The 19228-nt window shown below is 41.2% G+C and overlaps 1 long non-coding RNA gene across 1 annotated transcript in view; it reads left to right on the top strand.

Annotated features, from left to right (window-relative positions):
- Nucleotides 1-10090, top strand: part of LOC134419003 (uncharacterized) — a 37802-nt gene extending 27712 nt beyond the window's left edge. The window contains exon 4 of the long non-coding RNA XR_010027928.1: nt 10009-10090. This is a non-coding gene — a long non-coding RNA (uncharacterized LOC134419003). The remainder of the gene's footprint in view (nt 1-10008) is intronic.
- The last annotated feature ends 9138 nt before the right edge of the window (nt 10091-19228 follow it).

The raw sequence follows: 19228 nt of genomic DNA, 5'->3' as shown, positions 1-19228 counted from the left end.
GGAAGATTATCACTTTTTTTCACTCTTTGGAATTCAACCATTACACATTCAGAAACACCACTGAGCTATTAGCTGTGAGCTGGGAACCCTAATCTATGGCTGCACAGTTGTGGGGATAATTTAGCCAGCTGAGGTCTATGTCTGAGAAAAGAAAGGGAGTTGGAGATTTGGCAGGTGACTTGAAAGATCCAGAAAAAGTGGGGCTGGGAAATGCTCAAAGAAATAAATATTTAGATGTTTTCTACCTCAATTCTCCCTGACATATATATTTTGCCAAAGCCCGTGTTGAACTGTCTTGTTTTGAATAAGACTTTTGAAATATTTGAAAAGAAGAAAATTTCAAGGATATTTTCAAATGTGTAAACTTTTCAAAAGGAAAAATTTAGATGTTTCGTCACAGATTGTTAGACAGATTCAGAGCAAGGAGTCTGATTCAGGGTAAGGATTTGTGACATGCTTGCTGATGCTGTAAAATCTGCAGTTGTGATTGAAAAAAACCCTTTTCTTGTCCTGTCTGGAAAGAGAAGCACTATGATTTCTTGTCACTAGTCATAGAAACATTTTATTTTGTGCACAGTGTCACGTCTGTTAATGACATAGACACAGAGCTCTCAGTGGGCTCATTCTTCCCAGAATATTTCTGTTACTTCTACACAGAGTTAGATTTAGACATGAACATCCTAAAATCTTACCAAATTTGCAGGTAATATATTATTAGCTAACAATTAGAGCTGGGCACTTTCCTGCCAGAAGTGATAAGAACCATATGCTGGTGCAACTGTAGTCTCACTGTGTCCCAAATTGGTATGTGGCGAGGCACAGCAGCACATTTTTCAGTCCCAATTAATGCACAAAATCTATAAAAATGAAGCTTCTGTTAATGCATGTATTCCCCTCAGGCACGAGATATGAATGTGTTTGAGGAGTGTGGGTGTAGGGATATATCTTCTGCAAACAAGTAATTTTGTTAATTTTTTATTATTTGCTTAATTACATTTTTGCCTTAATCTTTAGTTCTGAAAATCAGCCGTGAATGTGAACAGTAAGTACACCAAGGTCTTGTCATTGCTCAATGTTTAAAGTTATTTGGTTTTCTGGCAGAAACAGCTAGAATATAAAGTATTTGAGAACTTTCTAGTGCGTTGCTATGATGTTGCACCTGCTACAAGCAAACGATAAGAAATGTTGTTTTAATGGCAGAATAGGTGCACAAAATTCAGGAATTAATTTTTATTGTACTTATTAGTTATAGAGATGCCCTGGTTTCAGCTGGGCTACAGCTAACTTCTTCTCAGGAGCTGTTACAGTGCTGTGTTTTGGATTCAGAATGAGAATGGTATTGATGCTGTGGATTTTTGCTAAGTTGTGCTTATCTTAAGTCAATAATTGGGTCTTTTTTTCTTTTCCTTGTCTCGTGCTCTGCCAGTGAAGAGGTTTGCAAAAGAAATTGGGAGGCAACATGTCCAGGACAGGTGACTCAAAATGACCACAAGGACATTCCACACCATAGAATGTCATGCCCAGTACCTAAGCTGGGGGAGTTACCTGGAAGTGTGGCTGATCTGAGTTTGGGAAGGGGGATCTGTCATTAGAGATGGTGAGAAATTGTGTTTGCATCACTTAATTTTTTTTCCCTTTGTTATTATCGTTATTTACCCTTATTATTGCATTTTACTTTATTTTCAGCCATTCAACTGTTCTTACATTGACCTACAAGTTTTGATTCTCCTTCCCATTCCATCGGAGGGGGGGTGAAGGACAGAAGGGCTGAGCAAGAGGCTGTGTGATGTTTTATCTCCAGCTGGGCTTAAAACCACTGCAGGGGGCATTTCTTGAGGATGACAAGTATTTTTAGCTGAAGTATTGGACTGGATTGGTTTGGTCACAGGGTTTTCTGCTAAGGAAACTTAATGAGTTTAGGCCTGACATCTGCCTTAGGCTTTGGCCCTTGAGTTAATTTGCCCCTCATCCTTGGCTGTGCCCCAGTATTGACACCTGGGGGAAGGCTCTCGGTCACAGCGGCCCAGGGGAACAGCACTGCTGGTACGAGTTTCAATTTGCCTGGTTAGGTACTAAACTATCCCCTATTTAAATGATTACGTTCTTAGCACAATATTCAGCATGCTGAAAGGTTACCCAATGTATCTACTTATTAGTCACTTCTCTAAATCATTAACAAGCTATTTATGACACCTTCATGTGCAGGTACAAAGCCTTCTGGAGGATTCCTTCGATTTAATTTCTCTAGCTTAAAGCCGAATGCAGAGAACAAAGGCAGAGCTCACAGTCCTTAATTAAGAGGATGAAGGAAGGCAGAGGGGATGCTGACAGGAGGTGACAGGCTCATTGAAAAGAAAAAGCTACATCCTGAGAGTGGGGAGATATTATAGACAATTCTTTGAGGCTTGCTGAAGTGCAAAACTAATCCGTGAGTATCTCACTACCTCTTTTTGTTAAAAACTGCTTTGTCCTTAACTATTTACTTAATACTGCACAAAAGCAGCTTATAACTTCACATCTGAAATAATACCAAGTACAAATTCTGTTTTTCTTTGCCAAAGGACTTTGGTAGGACATGTAGTCCCTTGATTACTGAATGCTTCATGAGCTGCTGTCAGAGGAGTCAGGCTGGGAATAGGATTTCCCTGGTCCTACATGCCTGCTGCCTGAGGTTGACATACCACGTGTCCAAGTCTCAGCAGAACTTGCTGTCCAGGTGGCCTGAGTGTCCTGGCCAAGTCATCTAGCAGAGAGAGATTTCACTGGAACCATGTTGGCAAGGAGAGAGCTTTGCCTTCTGGGACAAGGATGAGCTTTTCTGTCATTGCCCAGGGGCTCTCTGGCATCAAGGTCAGTAAGACAGAGGAAATTTCTGGTGAATTAGCAAAACCCAGCAATGCATTTTAAACAATCTCCAATCCCCTAAAAATAAAGGGAGAGTCACTGATAATCATTTTGGCATAAACTGATTTTCTGCTGCCCTCACCTGCTCTTTGTTTTCTCTGTGGTTACACGGCCTTTTCATTTCCTGGTTTTCCATCCGTCTTTTTGCTTCTCCCTTACTCCCCCATGCTTTTAAATATTAAGATGCTGGGCTCTGTGCAGCTGTGATATTCACCAAAATAATTTTCCCATCTGTAGTCAAGGGAGGAATTCCCACATCTGGAGTCTCATTTCTTCAGGGAATCACCAAGGACTTTGAAGTCACAGTGCAAATGCATATTCTTCAATTTCATTTCTCCCCTGTTGTCTTGGCTGCCTCAGACTTGCGGCTGTGATGAGTTTGGTGTCAACACCACCCAAAATTGCTCGAAGGACCCAGTTCCTGCTTGGCAAGCTGAAAATACCAGCACCCCCAAGCAGGGGGAGTGCATCTCCAAGCCTGCCTTGGATGGGCTTGCAGAGAGCCCGTGTGATGTGTCTGCCCTGCATCCCGGTGAGAGGAATAGCGGATTTGTCTTTACAAGCAAGCTGCAGGTCTGCTGGTAGATACAACTAGCACTGGGAGATAAAAGAAACAATGGGAAGGATTCCACTGATGGATGAATGGAAAAAGATATTTGCTTTTACAAATAAACTTTAGCTTTGCTGATAAATGAAATTAGACATTGAAAGATGAAAGAAACAGTGGTGTAGGGGGATAGAACATAAGTAAATAAAGGTAGTATAGAAAGTAATCTTACCCCCTAAAGAGTTGCAGCTGAGCCAATTATTAAGGATTAGGAGCAGGCCTGATGTTAGCAGGCTGCAGCTGTAGCAAATAATAAGAAGAGTGTTATAAAAGAGTGGATTGGTTGGCTGAGGGGAACTGGAGTCAGCTGGCTGCTGCGAGGACAAGGAAGAGTCAGTGCTAGAGGAGATGCCTACAAGAAACATCAAGGAGGTACAAAACTCTAGCAATATGGACCCCTTGCAATGTAATGACTATAGAACTCTTGCACTGTAATGACAACACAATGGGGAAGAAAAACCACTGAACTCCAGCCAAATTAAAGATTAAAAGGGAGGTTTATACATTAGAAGGAAATCTTTGGTATCAGGTGTGTCAGGAAATCTGTACCTGTCAAGTACCTCGGGCAATGGGGAAAGAGAGAAGGGAAACGTGGATGGGAAATTAGGATAAAAAGGAGGCTGTGTCCTTCAAAAATTTCAGAGATCCCAGGGGAGTGCCCCCTAGCCTCTCCCTTTATTCAAATAAAGTAAAGGGACTCCCTGTCTCCTTCTAATGTTTGTGGACTAATTTTCCTAACACCACGCGGGCTCCGTGGGACGCACCACAAGGCATGGGTGAGTCTCCAGCAGGTGCGGACTGTCCCTGTCAGAAGAGGTGACCCTTGCTGGGTGCTGGGCAGTCCGTGGCACAGCAGGCTCCCTTCCCAGCTGGGGCTTGGGCTCCTCAGGTGTGACCTTATTACAATAATAACCATAGGATTGACTTGGTTGTTCTTGGTAAATTCCTGTAATTGGTTTATGATCCTGCGGAGAAAGACGTGAATGGTTGAAGTAGTAAAGTTTAAGCACTGCTGAAGTGCTACTTCGTGGCTCTTCAGTTGAATGGCAGCCCTAGCTGAAGGGGAAGGCTCATTGTAAACCTGCCTCTTTCTTTGCCAGTTTCTAAAAATTTTTATTAACAGAACAACTGTTTCATTAGCACACTGATTAGCTGCGAATTTCTCAGCTGTCGGAGATGTGTGAAGGACAAGCTCTTAACACAAAAGGAGCAATCAAGGGGAAGCAACTTGTTGCAGCATGCAGAACTGACTACTAAATTCTTTACTCTGTCCTATTGTATTTGCTCACATGGAGAGATCCTGGTGCTCTCCATGCAGGGGACTGGAGATGGCAAATTTACAAGCAGCTGAGTAAGCACCTGGGGAGCTCTGTGAAACACACCTGCTTCTGAGACACACCTGAGCTAGTTTTTTGTACTGATGAGACAATTGGGGTGCTGCAGGACAAGCTGCATCCTCTGAGGACGCTGGGTACAAGCCCTGGATGGAGCATCCCAGCATATCCAGGCCATGTGTCCACTCCCAGGCTGCAGACAGTACAGGCAGCTCAGGGTCTGGCACTACCAACCACCCTAACTCATGTATTTGACAAATAAAATGGGAGCGTTGTGGATAGTAAGAAACTGACAATGTGACAGAGATACTTTTTATCATTATTTTTCTTATCTGTGGGTGTTGCTGGACTTGGGACACATTGACTGTCCCAAAAGGTGTGGCTTAATGCTCATTAATTAAGTGGGATGTCCTCTTTTTTTTTCTTTCTTTTTTGCTGTTGTTGTTTCAACATAAAGCTTTTGAGAAAACAAAAGGACATTTTCAATTATTTTATTTTCTTGTAATAGCACTGGATGCCTAATTTTCATACTTTGAAACTTACTTTTTAAAAGTACTTTGATTTTTTTTTCCTCAGGAAAATCAACTTTGAAAAGTTATTAATTTCAAATTAGTTTAATTTTTATTTTTTTAACTGAAATTAGAAAAAAAAAATTTGCCCAGAGGCTATATATAAAATATCATCCTCTAAAATGACACTGCTTTTTTCTGGTACAGAATGAAGGTCAGATTCTCCATCCACCTATGTCTGTGGTATCTTGGCATCAAAGTCAATGTTCTTCCTGCTCAGTATCTGTTATTTTAATTATCTATCCAATCTTTTCTTTAACACAATAACTGACTTTTCTGGTGTGTGATTAATGTCCTTAAACAGGGACAGATATCAACTGACATGTATGGGCTAGAGGTATTACATGAATTATGCAGGCAGCTGGAGGAAGTTGGCATTTAAATACAATTCCCTTTATAAAATTGATCTCTCGTTTTTTTCCCCTAATCACTCATTTATACTCTACTTATTTTTTTTCACTCTGATCCTTTTTTTCTAATTAACTCTTTCATCCTCCTCTGAGAGCTTTTGCAGCCTGACTACAAGCAGATCTGCTGAGAAAGCCCCTCTACTGTCATTAGGAACAGCTCCAGTTTGTTTCAACTTACAGGGAATGATACACTTTGTGGGCCACAATTTTAGAAGAAATCATAAATATGGAAAGGTACCATTGGAGGAAATTTTAACTGCTAGTTTGCAGAGTCCTCAGCTTTTGAGCTGTGCAAAGTAGAGGTTTATACTACACCACGCTCTGTCCCAGAGAGCGTGCAGTCCCATGAACAGAGGAGCTGGGGGTGACAGGATTTTTGCTGGCAGCTGAAGTAGCTGTTTGCATCCAGGGCCAAGTGGAAGTACCATGTTTTTAGCTGCTGATCCTAGTACCCTCCAAATTAATTGCTCTGGGCACTGTGAGTAGAAGGGCTGTGGTTTGTGGGATAAACCCAAAGTGATCTGTACACTCGCCTTGTAATTACGTTTTAGTTACAAGGTAACCACCTAATTATTCTTTTTCATATATGTAATTAAATTGTAATACAACCAAAGGTTTTCCTGCAGGACTTTTAACAATTGCAGGGTAAATATAGTTAGCTATTAGCAGCATATCTCTTAGTATGTCAAAAAGGTAATATATACAATGTTGTTACTACCTTCAGCATCATATATATCACCTCTAATTACATGATGAAAAGCAAAACTTCACAATAGAACAAGTTTGTAGTTAGGTAAATCTAACTGGAAAATATGTTAGTGTATCTATTAATATCCATAACTAAGCTTTACTTTCAGCAGATATAAATTCTGCCATATCTCTAGTGGCTGTTCCTTAGTGTGGGTGTAAAGTAATAAGCTCCTTTGCACTAAGTGATAATCACTATGAGGTCCTGCCCTAAATTGCCTCTCAGCACTAGCAGATTATGAAATGTTTAATAAATGCATATAATGGGAGGAGAACTAGACCCCGGGGTTTAAAGGAGACATGGTTATAGCAAAGGAATAGTTATGTTATGTTTAAAGCAGATTAAAATACATCTCAATGATTTCATTCTCCTTGTAGCCTTCTCTGGGTAAAGTTGTCTGTAGCTGTAAGTAGGGTGTGCACTGCAAACCTTTGTGTGTACAGATGTAACTTGGTGGTCTTAATGCTGTGCCACCTTCTCTACAGGTGACTTTCCATTTTCCCTTTTCCAGTCTGCTGTTCTTCCACCCTCTTTCGTTTTTGCAGGCACAGAAAGAGGTGAGGATCTGCTCTGGTGCTGCCATTTCAACTCTCTTATTTTTTGGCTCTAAAGAGTGAATACTGACTACTGACCTCATGCCTTTATTTTTATTTTTTTTTTTGTGAGAGCAAAATTGTGGCCATTTGTGAGGCTCTTATCTCCTATGATAATGGAAGCTGCAGTACTTAATGTAGGTGAAAGATGAGGGGACACATCTGTGGGAAAGTTTCTTGTATTATATGGAAGCTCTGATTAGATGTTTTGGATGAAGGAATGCATTTCACCCTAATGGTATTCTGACCCTGCTAATACTAGTTATTTAATAGACCTACACAAGATAATTGGATTTCATGAAAGTGGGCAGACTTCTCAAGTCAAGATTCTGTTTCCAAAGGGCAAATCTAGCTGAGTAAGCATTGCTGTTCAGTGCTCTTAGAAATGAGAGTTTGGTAAACTCTCCTTTCTGAAGTTTGAGGGCCTCACCTGCATATGTTTTCCCGAGATTCCCATTTCCCTTGCTCTGCAGACCTGCTCTGGCTATTCCTGGCTCAGTTTCATCTAGTTTACATCCTCATTGTAGTGACATGTTTCTTTCCTGCTTAACATGAATGTCACATACAAACTATGCAAATTATGGTGCTTCAGCAAGGTCTGAATTGTAGAGAAATCAGGATGTCTGTGTGTGTTTGAGCATGGGAATGTGCCAACGTATTTTATATGCACGTGTAAGAGATGGAAAAAGAATTGCAGCTTGTTAGTGAAATACTTCTTCAAGTGTGTTTAAACTTTTTTAAGTCCAGATTTTTAAAAGTTCCCAAGGTGTTAGGTGGTTGGTTAAGTTCTAGTTACCTCATGTGTATTTACTCTGTGCTTTTATGTGGGATTCCTTCCAAAAACTCTGTTTGGAGGGCAAAGAGGAAACAGCCAAGATCATGAGTCAGTGCTGAACTACCAGTCCATTTATTATGCTTAATATTTTACAATGACACGTTATGCCATTTGGAGAGGCAGGATTCCCTAGGTTCTCATGAAAACAGTAGTGCTTAACCTTAGTTTTCTTGGGAATAATTATGCCAGTGTTGGATGTGTGTTTTCATTTCTCCCTTCTGAGGAGTGCTGGATGATCGTCAGATGCCAGTATCTGTCAGTAAGCCCCTTCCTTTTGAAAACCACACAGTTTCCAAAGGTTTCTTTCACTGACGTGGCATAAATGTGATTAAATATATTTAAGTTACAGAATCCCTGAGCTTTTAATCTTGGTAAACCTGAGAAGTTAAACACCTCCTATGGCTTTCAGAGCTTTATTCCATCCAGAAGAAACCATCTGCTTTCCACAAAATATCACTCTGTTTCCTTGATCTCTTCAAATTAATCCTACTGTGATTAACTTCAATCCAATTAAAAAGAACATGCAGGCAGCTGCACAGGTCTGATTACATGTGGACATGATAGTAGGGCTCCTCATGGGGGAACCAGATTAAGGGCCAATATGTTATGCTAGACGAGGCTGGTAGCAACACTTCAAACTCTGGTATCCTGCTATGACATGCAGTATATTATAGTACCATACTTGCAAGCTATAAAACTCCTTGCAGTCAAGGAATTTAGAGGTTTTCATGCGAGCATATATCATTACACATCCCTCTAAAGATGCTATGAGACTGAGCATTTATGTCTAAAGCAAGATCTTGAAATAGGGTTTTATTGAGTGCAGAGGACTAAGGCATGATGGAGGGGACAGGAATTCCACACTTCATTTCCATGAGCCTGTGGCAAATAGTGTCTTCCTTGCTTATATTTATTGAAAATGCCAAAACCAGAGGTATTTAGGGGCCTAATGTTTGCTGGAGCTTTTTTTTTTTGGTTTTCACAAAAAAGCGCGCAGAGAAGGGGCAGAATTTAGATACAAGTTTAGAGAAATGATCCATCATCTCAGCCCCCAGACTCATGATTCTCAGGGTCTTGCTGTGGGAAACAAGGCATGCAGCTTTCCACAAAAATCTGTGTGAAGCCTGCATGTTCCTCTGCACTGCACTTAGCAGGCTCCCGGCATTGCAAAGCGTTGTTCCACATCACGGAGGAATTACCATCAGCTTGTGTGGATAATTTAATGAGAAGCACTTCAAAAACGTTTATTGTTATGAATCATATTGCCATGAATAGCCCTGCAGTTGGTGGTGGGCCAGACTTGGAAATGGCTCAGTGCCCAGCGCATCTGCTTTCAGATACCTAAGTGGGGAGTTTTGGTGGCTGGGCTTTGATTGTTCCCAGGTGGAACTGCTGGAGACTATCCTGCCTTGAAAAAGAAGCAAGAGCAAGCCCAATTTTGGAATTTTTTTTTTTTTTAGTGTATGTAAAAGGAACAGGAGGGAAATTTTCACCCTCAGCTTGATCTTTGAGGCATCTTTGAAGGACTTGGCCATGGTGTGAGCAAAGCTACCCCAGAAACACAACCATAAGACAATAGGAAGAGCAGAGCACTTATGAGTAATGAGTCCATTAAGGCTGAAAGTTTTAAGGCTTTTATGATTGAATTGGTAGCATTGGATATTCAATGTTTTACTGTGATTGGAATAGAGTTGTTGGTTTTTGTTTTTTCTTTTTTTTTTTTTTATTAGGGCTGTTTGTATATATATCCATAGCTTGTCATTAGTGGTTAGACACTGATTTGTAGCAGCACAAAATTATTCCATTGAATGTCACTGCAGCTCCCATTCTTTTTCAATATCTCTCTTCTTCACTTCCTTGCTCTCTTTTTAACTAAAAAAAAAAAAAAAAAAGAAGGTGGAGAAGACCATTACCACAGTGATTTATGTAAATACAGCTCTAATTCAAGCTGGTGCTCCAGCAGTCACATAAAAATGATTCAGTGCCATGATGTTTGTATCTTTAATAGCTTCTGGGATGGACGGAATCCTTCTCCTAGTAAAGCCACCTCTGAAGGACTGGAAACGTGCAGATTTTTCATCTGAGTTGCTCTGAGTATTAGAATGATGAATCAGTGACTGCTGAAGCATCTAATTCAATTAAAGCTCTGCATCAAAGAATTGTGGTTGTCAACATCAGCAACCAGGTAAGGATCCTGTTGATCTGAGTATTTAAGATGATCTTCAGAGATTTTGAAAACAGATGGCAAATATCCATCTACTACTGATCGAGCCTTCTGCCAGGAAGACATAAATACAGAGCTTACTAGTTGCTATCTGATTAAATCTGAAGGTTATCAAGAAATCTAGAATGTGCTATTTATGAGTCTGGCATATATTTGTCTTTTCTGTTTAACTTGTATATAGTTCTCTTGCATGTGTCATAATTATCATTCTCTGGGTTACCCTGTGTACAAACAGGATATGCAGAAGTGAAAAAAGAAAGCATTCCTTATAGCTTAATGTCCCTAATGGAACTATTCAGTCTGAACATTAACCCATTTACTACTCCAGTTAAATATCCAAAGTCTTTACTGGCCAAGCTGTAGGGTGGGGACATCTTCTTCCATTGCTCCTTGGACCAGGGTTGTTTCTTGCTGTTGCAGAGTTTCCATTCCTTGAGTCTTGTCTTGCCACCACCATCTTATCCTGTCAGTTTTTCATGTCCACGCTCTGTACTGATTGCTCTCCCCAACTCAGAAATTGCACTCCCTGTTTCACTTTTCTGACCTTGCATGGCCTTGTGCTCCCATGGACTTTCCTCACACCACAACGTTTAGCCCAGTAAAACACACCTGAAGTAAAACAAGAGGAGGAAATACAGCCTTGCCATTAATATTTCCCTCATCTTTTCCAACTTTCCTCGTGTTGATGGCACATTGAATCAAATTGTTTCTGGATACTCTTCAGAGGAAAAAAAAAGTGTGGTTGGGCTTCAGTTCCCTCTTCCTCAGGGTTTCTGAGTCCTCTGCCTGGGCACTGGGCTGCCAAAGCAAAGGGAGCTCTGCCTCCCTTGGTTTCCAGTGTAACTGTGCTGCCTTGTATGTACTGTTAGCCCAGAGATAGCTCTGTTATCTTTGAATAAGGCATAATAATGTTTCTCTGTGGAAATCAGCCTTTCACTCCACCACCACTGTCTTTATAGGGATATATTTCAGCATATATGAGGAAGTTCATATGTAAAGGTTTAAATAGCTAGATTTCCTAAAGCACTCAGCAGTAATATCAGCTGAGATCCCTTAAGTAAAAATGATAGAGACTAAAGAGAATGCAGTATTCCTGGATTTTGGAGTTAGGGGGTTGGTTGGACTTTTGTTTTGTTTTTTATGTTAAGTTATTGGTTTTGCATTTTTTCTTTCTTTCCTGACCCTTAACTGGTTTAATTGGGAGACAATGGCTGGTTAGCATATGTAATAGGAACTTATTTCACTTCTGGGTCTTATTTATGCTGTTTAAAACAGTCTGGTACAGACACCAGATTTTGCAGTCTATGGCTTCAAAAGTCATTAGATGAGATTCTGTGAAGGTGGATGCTGTTCAGATAGTGCACCAATATTATCTGTGCACTTATTATCCACACATGTAAATAAAACAGTTATGATGGCACAGAGGACTTGAAAGTTACAGTGAGTTAAAACTGCTGTTGAAAACAATGTCTATGTCCCCTGCACAGACAATAAAGGGCAGAAGGACCCTTAACCTTGCACAGGGACTTTGTCAGATAGGCTCAAGAGGTGTTTTGCCATTTTCCAGAGCTATCTTGCAAGCATCATGGATGAAACTCTTCCATCACTTATCTGGCAGAACTGGTTTGAATAATTGTCTGGGTTACTAGGAGGTTACCAACAAGTAGGTCATTCCCAGTGGTACTCTTTTCAAGGGCTGAAAGATCCCATGCAAAGGCAGATGAAATGAAGCCAGAGTGCTGGTTAGCTAAGGAAAACATTCTTTGGTGTTGCTGTCAATCACATGCACAGAAAAAGAGATTCAATCATAGTGAAGACATTGGACATTCAGCTCAGCTTGATTTTTTAATTTTATAAACAGTGGGAGGCTCAAGAAGAAACAATGAGGAAAAGTAGGGCTGTAGAATCAGAAAATAAACTCAACTTTTGCTTCCTATGTAGTTTAAATCTAAATTATAGTTATTTACTCAGTCCAGAGAGCCTGAATTTTTACCATATTCCATTTTGAGCAGCTGTGACAGCAGACTCCATGCAAAAGTCCTGCTTCAAATTTAATTGATAAATTCACATGCCCTTTGTTGGTTTTTTTCCCCTCCTGTCTTATTCTGCTATGGCAAATATAATCCCCCATAGCTTTTTGTGCTAGAAACAAGAGAGACAGCAAAATAACCTTTGCAGTTAGCAAGATAAATGTGTGCTGTTAGTAACCCCACAGCTCCAGATTCCCATCCTGCTCAGCCTCACAGATAAACATGGCAGAGACATAACCTTTACCAGGAGTCCTGGTTCCTGCCTGCCTCCTGCAGGAGCTGTGTGCACACTGAAGGTTCTGCCTTTCTTGCTGAAGAATAATTCTTAAAGAAAATGACTATAATAGTAGTAATTATTTCTAATCAGATATTTCAATGTCAGAAGCAATAATTGGGGTTTTTTTCTCTATTTTAAAAACTCCCTACAAATAGGTGATATTTCCTACACTGAAAAAGTACCACCTTGTTTATCAAATGTTGAAAACCATAGATTTATTCTAGTTGGCAGTGATTTGTTCAAAATTGGAAAAAGAAAAGCAGTGAAAACTTTGCTTGACCAAAAACCTTGAGCATCTCCATACTTTTGGGGATTAGGACAGAATATTTTTGTCCAAGCAAGTTAAGCACAAATTACACTAATTTAGATTTCCTCAAGAACTCCATGCTTGGTCTTTTCTGTGGACTGACTTGAGACTTTCATAGGCTTTGCTGGCAGGACACACAGAATTTGGGTGAAATCTTAATTCTTTATGCTTAAGGTCCCGCAGGCAGAATCCCACATTTTTAAAATCTTATCCAGTGGACTTGTTGGTATTCAAAACTGTTTTTTTGAAGACCTAGATTAAAATCCCTTTGAAAATGTTAAAATATGAATGAAGTCCTTTGTTCTCCATGTCAGTACCATGTCAGTGGCTGTGTGCAAATATCCCTGTTGGCAGGGCCTGATCAGTGTCCAGGATCTTCTGCTTATTGTTGAGCACCCTCTCCTGGCTCTCTGCTATTTGCACACACATTATATCATGCATTGAGAGCTCTGGAATAAACTGCAGTGCCCAGTTGAGTTTAGGAGGATGTCTACTCAAATCATATGAGTTGCTGGTCTCCTTAAAGCATACCTGGTTTTTAACAACATAGCTGATTTGCAGCCAAGAAATCCTTCTAGTGGTGAAATTCCTCAGTGAGGATTTTTTCTTGCCTTTAATGCTGCTTCTAATTGATCCCAGAAAAGCACTTGCAGACTAGAGAATACAATGCATAAGGCACAATCTGATAAGGGCATGATGCCCAGCTGGTTAAAATGTTGTTTATTGGGTGACTAAGCCTACACATCTCTCAATGGATGTTATCTTTCTGTAATACCTCAAGAGGCCTAAAGCTTAATCTAGGCATGAATTGGTGTGTCATAAAGCAAGGGATTTTTGCTGGGATACTGCCAATAAACAGCAGCTAGAATGAAAATAGGAGGTGAAGCTTCAGGGTTACCACTCAGTTAAGAGTTACAATATGAGAAACCTGATTCTTGGATCTCATAATAAATTGAGCTGGAGCACATGGAAGTGCTCCTGCAGTATGTGACTGACTGCTTGCCATGGCTAAGGCAGTCCAAAATTCTTTGAGTAAGTCACAGCAGAAAGGGCAGAAATCTTCACTTGTTGCTTTCCTGTTATTCCACAGCCAGGCAGCATTACTGCCAAATTTAGCAGTTCCCATGCACCTCACCTGGATCCATCCAGTAGCTTCAGGTGTCTAATGAAGGCACCTACTTATATAGGTCTTGGTCATTGTCCTCTTCATAGTTTGTAGGAGTTCAGGGAGATGAAATTCTTAGTTTTGGCTCTTTATGGATTTGTGTGGGGGCTCTGCTGCTGCTAACAGCCCATGTCCCTGCTGGCTTCAGAGAGGTGTTTGCCCTTGGAGCATACTGTACCTTGAGGAAATCACCATGCACAGCGACCAAGAACCAGGCTCCTCCTAAAGGTGCTAAAAAGACATTAAAAACAGCATCACAGCCAGTTCCCTGAGTGCTGACAATTTTAAACATGAAATTTAAGTGTTTCCAGGCTGGTTTAAATGTGCAACATCATCCAAAATCTCTGTGATATTTGCTCTAATTATCCTGTTAAATAAAACATTGATTTAGTAAGGAGTTTCTAACATCAGTCCCTCTCATCTTACTCTCAGGCACCACACTTGCCCAACTTGAGGAAATCTCAGAGGAAAAGGATATTTCTGAGCACTGGGAGCATTGTCACTGAGCACACACCAAAGAGTAGGATGCCAATTTTCAGTAGCTGAGGATTATACTCCAACATTTTTTATTGCACTGAGCTCCGTGGCTCTGTATTCCTATACAGCAAGTATGACCCTGGCTTTTATGCAGGAAAGCCATCATTTCTCCTAGATGCTATCGTGGGACTGTTTGGTGTAAGTAAAGATATCCTGTTCAGCTCTTTGATTTCAGCCTTCAAGCCAGCTTTCATTTTGGATTACCCTCAATTAGAAGGCACTTTGAATTCTTCTGCTGTTTAATTGGAAGATGTGAATAAAAAGCAGGTAGAAACAAAGAGAATACAGAAGTATTTTCAGGTCATTGCAAAATGAGAGCAGTGGTGTTACTGAATTTGAGTGGATGTGAGCAGGGGCTGTTTCAATTTGTGTGTGACTTTGATACAGGCAAAGACAAAAGTCTTACGGTTTTTAAGTTAAGAGGCTCAAAATATAAATGGACTGCAGCTGAGATCTGAAGAAAAATACTTTGTTTATTTCCTTTGTATGTGTTAGAATACACCTTTTTAACTGCAAGAGAAACTCCCTAATTTGTAATAATGAGATTAACTGGAAGAGAAAGAGTAGCACAAAGAGAGACACCATAGCATGAAGTGTTCTTATTTATTTATTCCACAGTGGAAACAATCATCCCAGTTTCCTTTTGTCTGATTCCTAAATCACTGGGATGGATTTTCATCAGGAAGGAATAAATGCAAGTAGTTCCACTGAGTTGCAGAGGACTGTGTGCAGCAAACTACCCATGTTTCTTTCCAGCTCAAGTAAGCAAAGAATTGATAATATGTGGCCTCACTGTGGCCATGTCTTGGCCAGGCAATGCTTATTGCTATTGATTAACATTTTTGTCAAGTACTAGAAGCAAGGAGAGGCCGTTATACTAGGCATGGAAAAAGACAGTGGGATGGAAGGCTTTGGGGTCGAAGGCCAGAGAGGGAGCAGGGGATGTTTTTCCTACAGACTCAATGCTCTGCACTGACCCCCTCCATACACAGAGAGCACTTGCAGAGTGAGAAAAGCCCATTTGATTTTCCCATGTAAAATCCATTGTAGGATCCTGGTGCTGAGCGAGGCTTTCCCAGCTCGCTGTGTATTCCCTCTCCAGCCCCTGGTCGAGAGGAACTTGGCAGAGCTCCCCTTGGCACAGGCAGCAGAGCAGGCCCTGCATCTTGGAGTAAGTGAATTTGCTCGGCTAATTGCTCGCAAGTGCTCCCTCCGAGCACCTGTAAATTGTTAAGTTTAATAGGGTGGCAGCTGTTGCCAGCTGCCTGGGCTCTGCTGCCTTGGAAGTAGTTGGGAGATGAGAGCAGCAACTTGTGGCACGATTATCTTTTTCTCCATTTCCTCTCAATTTCATTGTCATTTTCTTCTCTCTTAAGAGCGCTTAAAAGCATTTTTTTTGCTCCTTATCATACCCACAGGAGCTGTTGTGAAGTGCACTTTTTGCGTTTAAGGTTTCAAAACCTAAAATCTCTGACTTTAAGAGGTTTGGAGAGTGGTTTAGTTGGAAGACGGCTGCTGTGCAGACACCTGCAAAACACTGAACTTAAGCTGGCACAGCTGGAGGGAGGGATGGCTCAGGAGGATGGGTGGTTGCACTGTTGGGCTTCAGTGCCCTCCATCTCCTGTAGGAATGAGTCTGCTGCTGGCTGAGTGGAAAGTAGATGCCTGAATATTTGGATGGATCTGGACTTTGGTTTTGAGACCTTGGTAGTAGTGGGACAATTACTTTTCTGATTCTAGCATCCTAGTAGGAGGGAAATAGAGTCACTAGTAATAAATGAGATGTTCTCCTAGTTGAGCAAGGTGTGGGAAAAATGTAACACATCTATCCATGGGATTTAGTGGGCTGGAGTAACCCTCAATCTGCAGAGGGTAGAGGGAGATGAAGCTCTTAATGCAGGTACCTCCATCAATTCTCAAAGTGTGCTAGAGGGAATGATCCTTGTGGTGCATTCCAGATAACCAGGAAGGACTGGCAGGAGATGCATTGCTCTGAAATGTAGCTGGGCTTATCAGATCCCCTCTGCCACTCCTGAAGTAGGTAAGGATTGTTGCCTCTGCAGTTATAATGGTTGAATGCCGGAAACTCAGGTAAGAATTGGATCTCTGGGTTTTCTATTCTCACTGTTCTTGCAGGACAGAAATATGTGTCTTGGTTTAGAAAGATAGGTGTCTGCTAAGAAAGGCAGGAGCCTCCACTGAAATGGAAAATATAAACTCCCTATCCCTGAAATGTTATAAACTTGAAATTAAAGGGCTCTCGGGCAAAAAGTATGGGAGCAGGAATAACAGTTCTTTATTAGGGAAGAAAATAAAAAGATAAACAATGCAGTAGACCAAAACAACACTGACAGAGTCAGAACACAACCTGACGCCCTGTGGGTCAGGGTATTGGTAGCAGTCCAATTAGAAATGTGGCTGCTCAGTTCCTGTGGTCAGGTGTGGTTCTGCTGGAGCAGGGATCCTGTAGAAGGGTGTAGTCTTCCTCTGAAGTTCCAGTGGAAGAAGCGGCAGCTGCTGTTCCTCTGGGAAATCCAGTGGAAAAGCCATGCTGGTGTTCCAGAATCTCCAGATTATATCCAGGTAGCAATGCTTGGCTCCTCCCTCTGGGTGGAGCATCTCACAATGGAATGCTACAGTTCTTATCAGTCATGCAGTGACATTCAATAGCCTGTTATCAGCAGATGTTGCCCCCCCCGGAGGAAGGATTGGGTGTGGAAGAGATAAGGAAAACTGCCCACTTAACAGAAGACAACTGCCATACAGATGGCAAATAGAATACAATTTGCTTGGCAAGCTAGGACAGGATTGTGTGCCTGGAGTGTTCTAGCAAGCTCTGCCTTCACATGTAGGTTTGTGCTTCCCTGTCTTTTCCATTGTAGGTTGGAGACATGCCATCTCAGGCATATTTCCTTCTGTGGCAGCTCAATCTGGGTGCATGACCCACACAAATAAAGGAGTGTTGAGGTTTATGGGAAGATTGCCTGATATAGGAGCATTGCCTGTAGCCTTACTTTAGAAAAATCAACTTTATGTTAATGCATTACTGGTGAGAGAGAAACCCCTTACCCTGAGCAGTCAGACCAAAACAGGGAGAATTCTCCCCTCCCAGGAACCAGGCAGAGCAGGAATGTACCCTGTCTGGCATGACAGCCATGCCAGGGCACAGCAAAATGCTCAGGAGTCACTGGGAGGAGAGGGCAGGGGATGGCCACGCACAAGGACCTGACTTCGTAATATGGTAGGTAGGATGCTCTGGTGGCACAGAGTGGGACAGCTTAGGGCCTGCTTCCCAGCACTGTCAGCATATGAAACAAAGAACAGCAGATCTGTTCCCCTCATCTGACCCAAAATTAGATGGCATACAAAGGAAATATCCAGACTAGTGAGCTGTTGTAAACCTGTCCCTGGGTTTTGGAAATTAATTCCCCCTCCTTTGTTTGTTCTTATACTTGCTGAGTTGCCAGGTTCTCGTCTTTTTTTTTTTTTTTTCCTGAACACAGATTGCCTTTCCTTGGCTTTGAAAGGAGAGGAAGTTTAAGTGGTGTGATAATAAAAGGACAAAGCCTGTCATGATTAATAGTCATATGAAATCATGTGTGAAGAACATTCAGTTATAGCTATCCTCAGGAGAGAAAAGTTTCCCAAATATCTTAGCAGAAAGAAGGAAAAGGGACAATATATCTGTGATTCTTTGTGATCAGTCACTTTGCATGCAGACAGAAGGTAAGGAATACTGCTGCCCACAGAGAGCATTTGGGGGGGAATTGACAGTGAAAGGGTAAAAAAAAAAAAAAAAAGTTTGTGAAACATTTACAAAAAGTTTGCCTTTTGCTAAAATTTGGAGCAGTGCTCCACTGGGACCTCTTCTAGCCCAGGGGCTGCTTCTGTTTAAAATCATTAATGGCCAGTTCAATTTCTGCCAGCATTATTGGCTGAGCCAATATAGTCCTATTAATTTGACTGAGCTTGAAGACAGAGAGGAAATATAAAAACCTCTTCAAGCTGCTGGTACCTTCTGGGATCTCAGGCATACAGTGGTCTTGATAAATCTTACAAATTCATACTTGGGGGGGAAAAGTTGCTAAGTGGTTCACAGGGGCTTACCTGCTTCTTAATGGGTAGTGATTGGGAAAAATGTTGCCGAATGGTTTCAGCATAAACCCTGTGATGTCTAATCCTTGTTTTTAGGGAAGGAATGTTACCTCCAGGAATAAACTAGCCTTTTATCTGGACTTCCAGAGCTTGCTGATATTCTGTCCAATTTTTACAGTGTAAATAAAATTTTTTTGGATGTTTATCACCCTGATCAGCAGCAGTTGTAAGTTATATAGCCCAGATAATAGGAGTGAGATCTATTGAAATGCTACTGGGCTATAACTCAGCACTAGCTACCCTAGCCTGCTTCCTTCCCCTGCATTTTGTTGAGTAGTTAGGAACACTTGTCCATTGACTAAGCTCTTTGCTCACCCTAAAAAAAAAGCATGTGAATTAATAGAGCAGGAAAGTGAAAAATTTACCCATCCAGTTTTTGAATTACTGTGAGGTTTGCTACCTGGGTTTTGCTGCTCCCTGGAGTGAAGTGATGGTTTTGAATTGCTGTCTCTGGTTTTTACCTGGAATTCCGCCCTAGCCAAACTCTACAGTGATGTTCATGTCCATCTCCACAAAGTCTTGAATATCCCAGT

The sequence above is a fragment of the Melospiza melodia genome, chromosome 5 (assembly GCF_035770615.1).
Source record: "Melospiza melodia melodia isolate bMelMel2 chromosome 5, bMelMel2.pri, whole genome shotgun sequence".
Classification (NCBI taxonomy): Eukaryota; Metazoa; Chordata; class Aves; order Passeriformes; family Passerellidae; genus Melospiza; species Melospiza melodia.
Note: the sequence above shows the minus strand (reverse complement) of the source record. Positions and strands in the feature narration are given on the sequence as shown.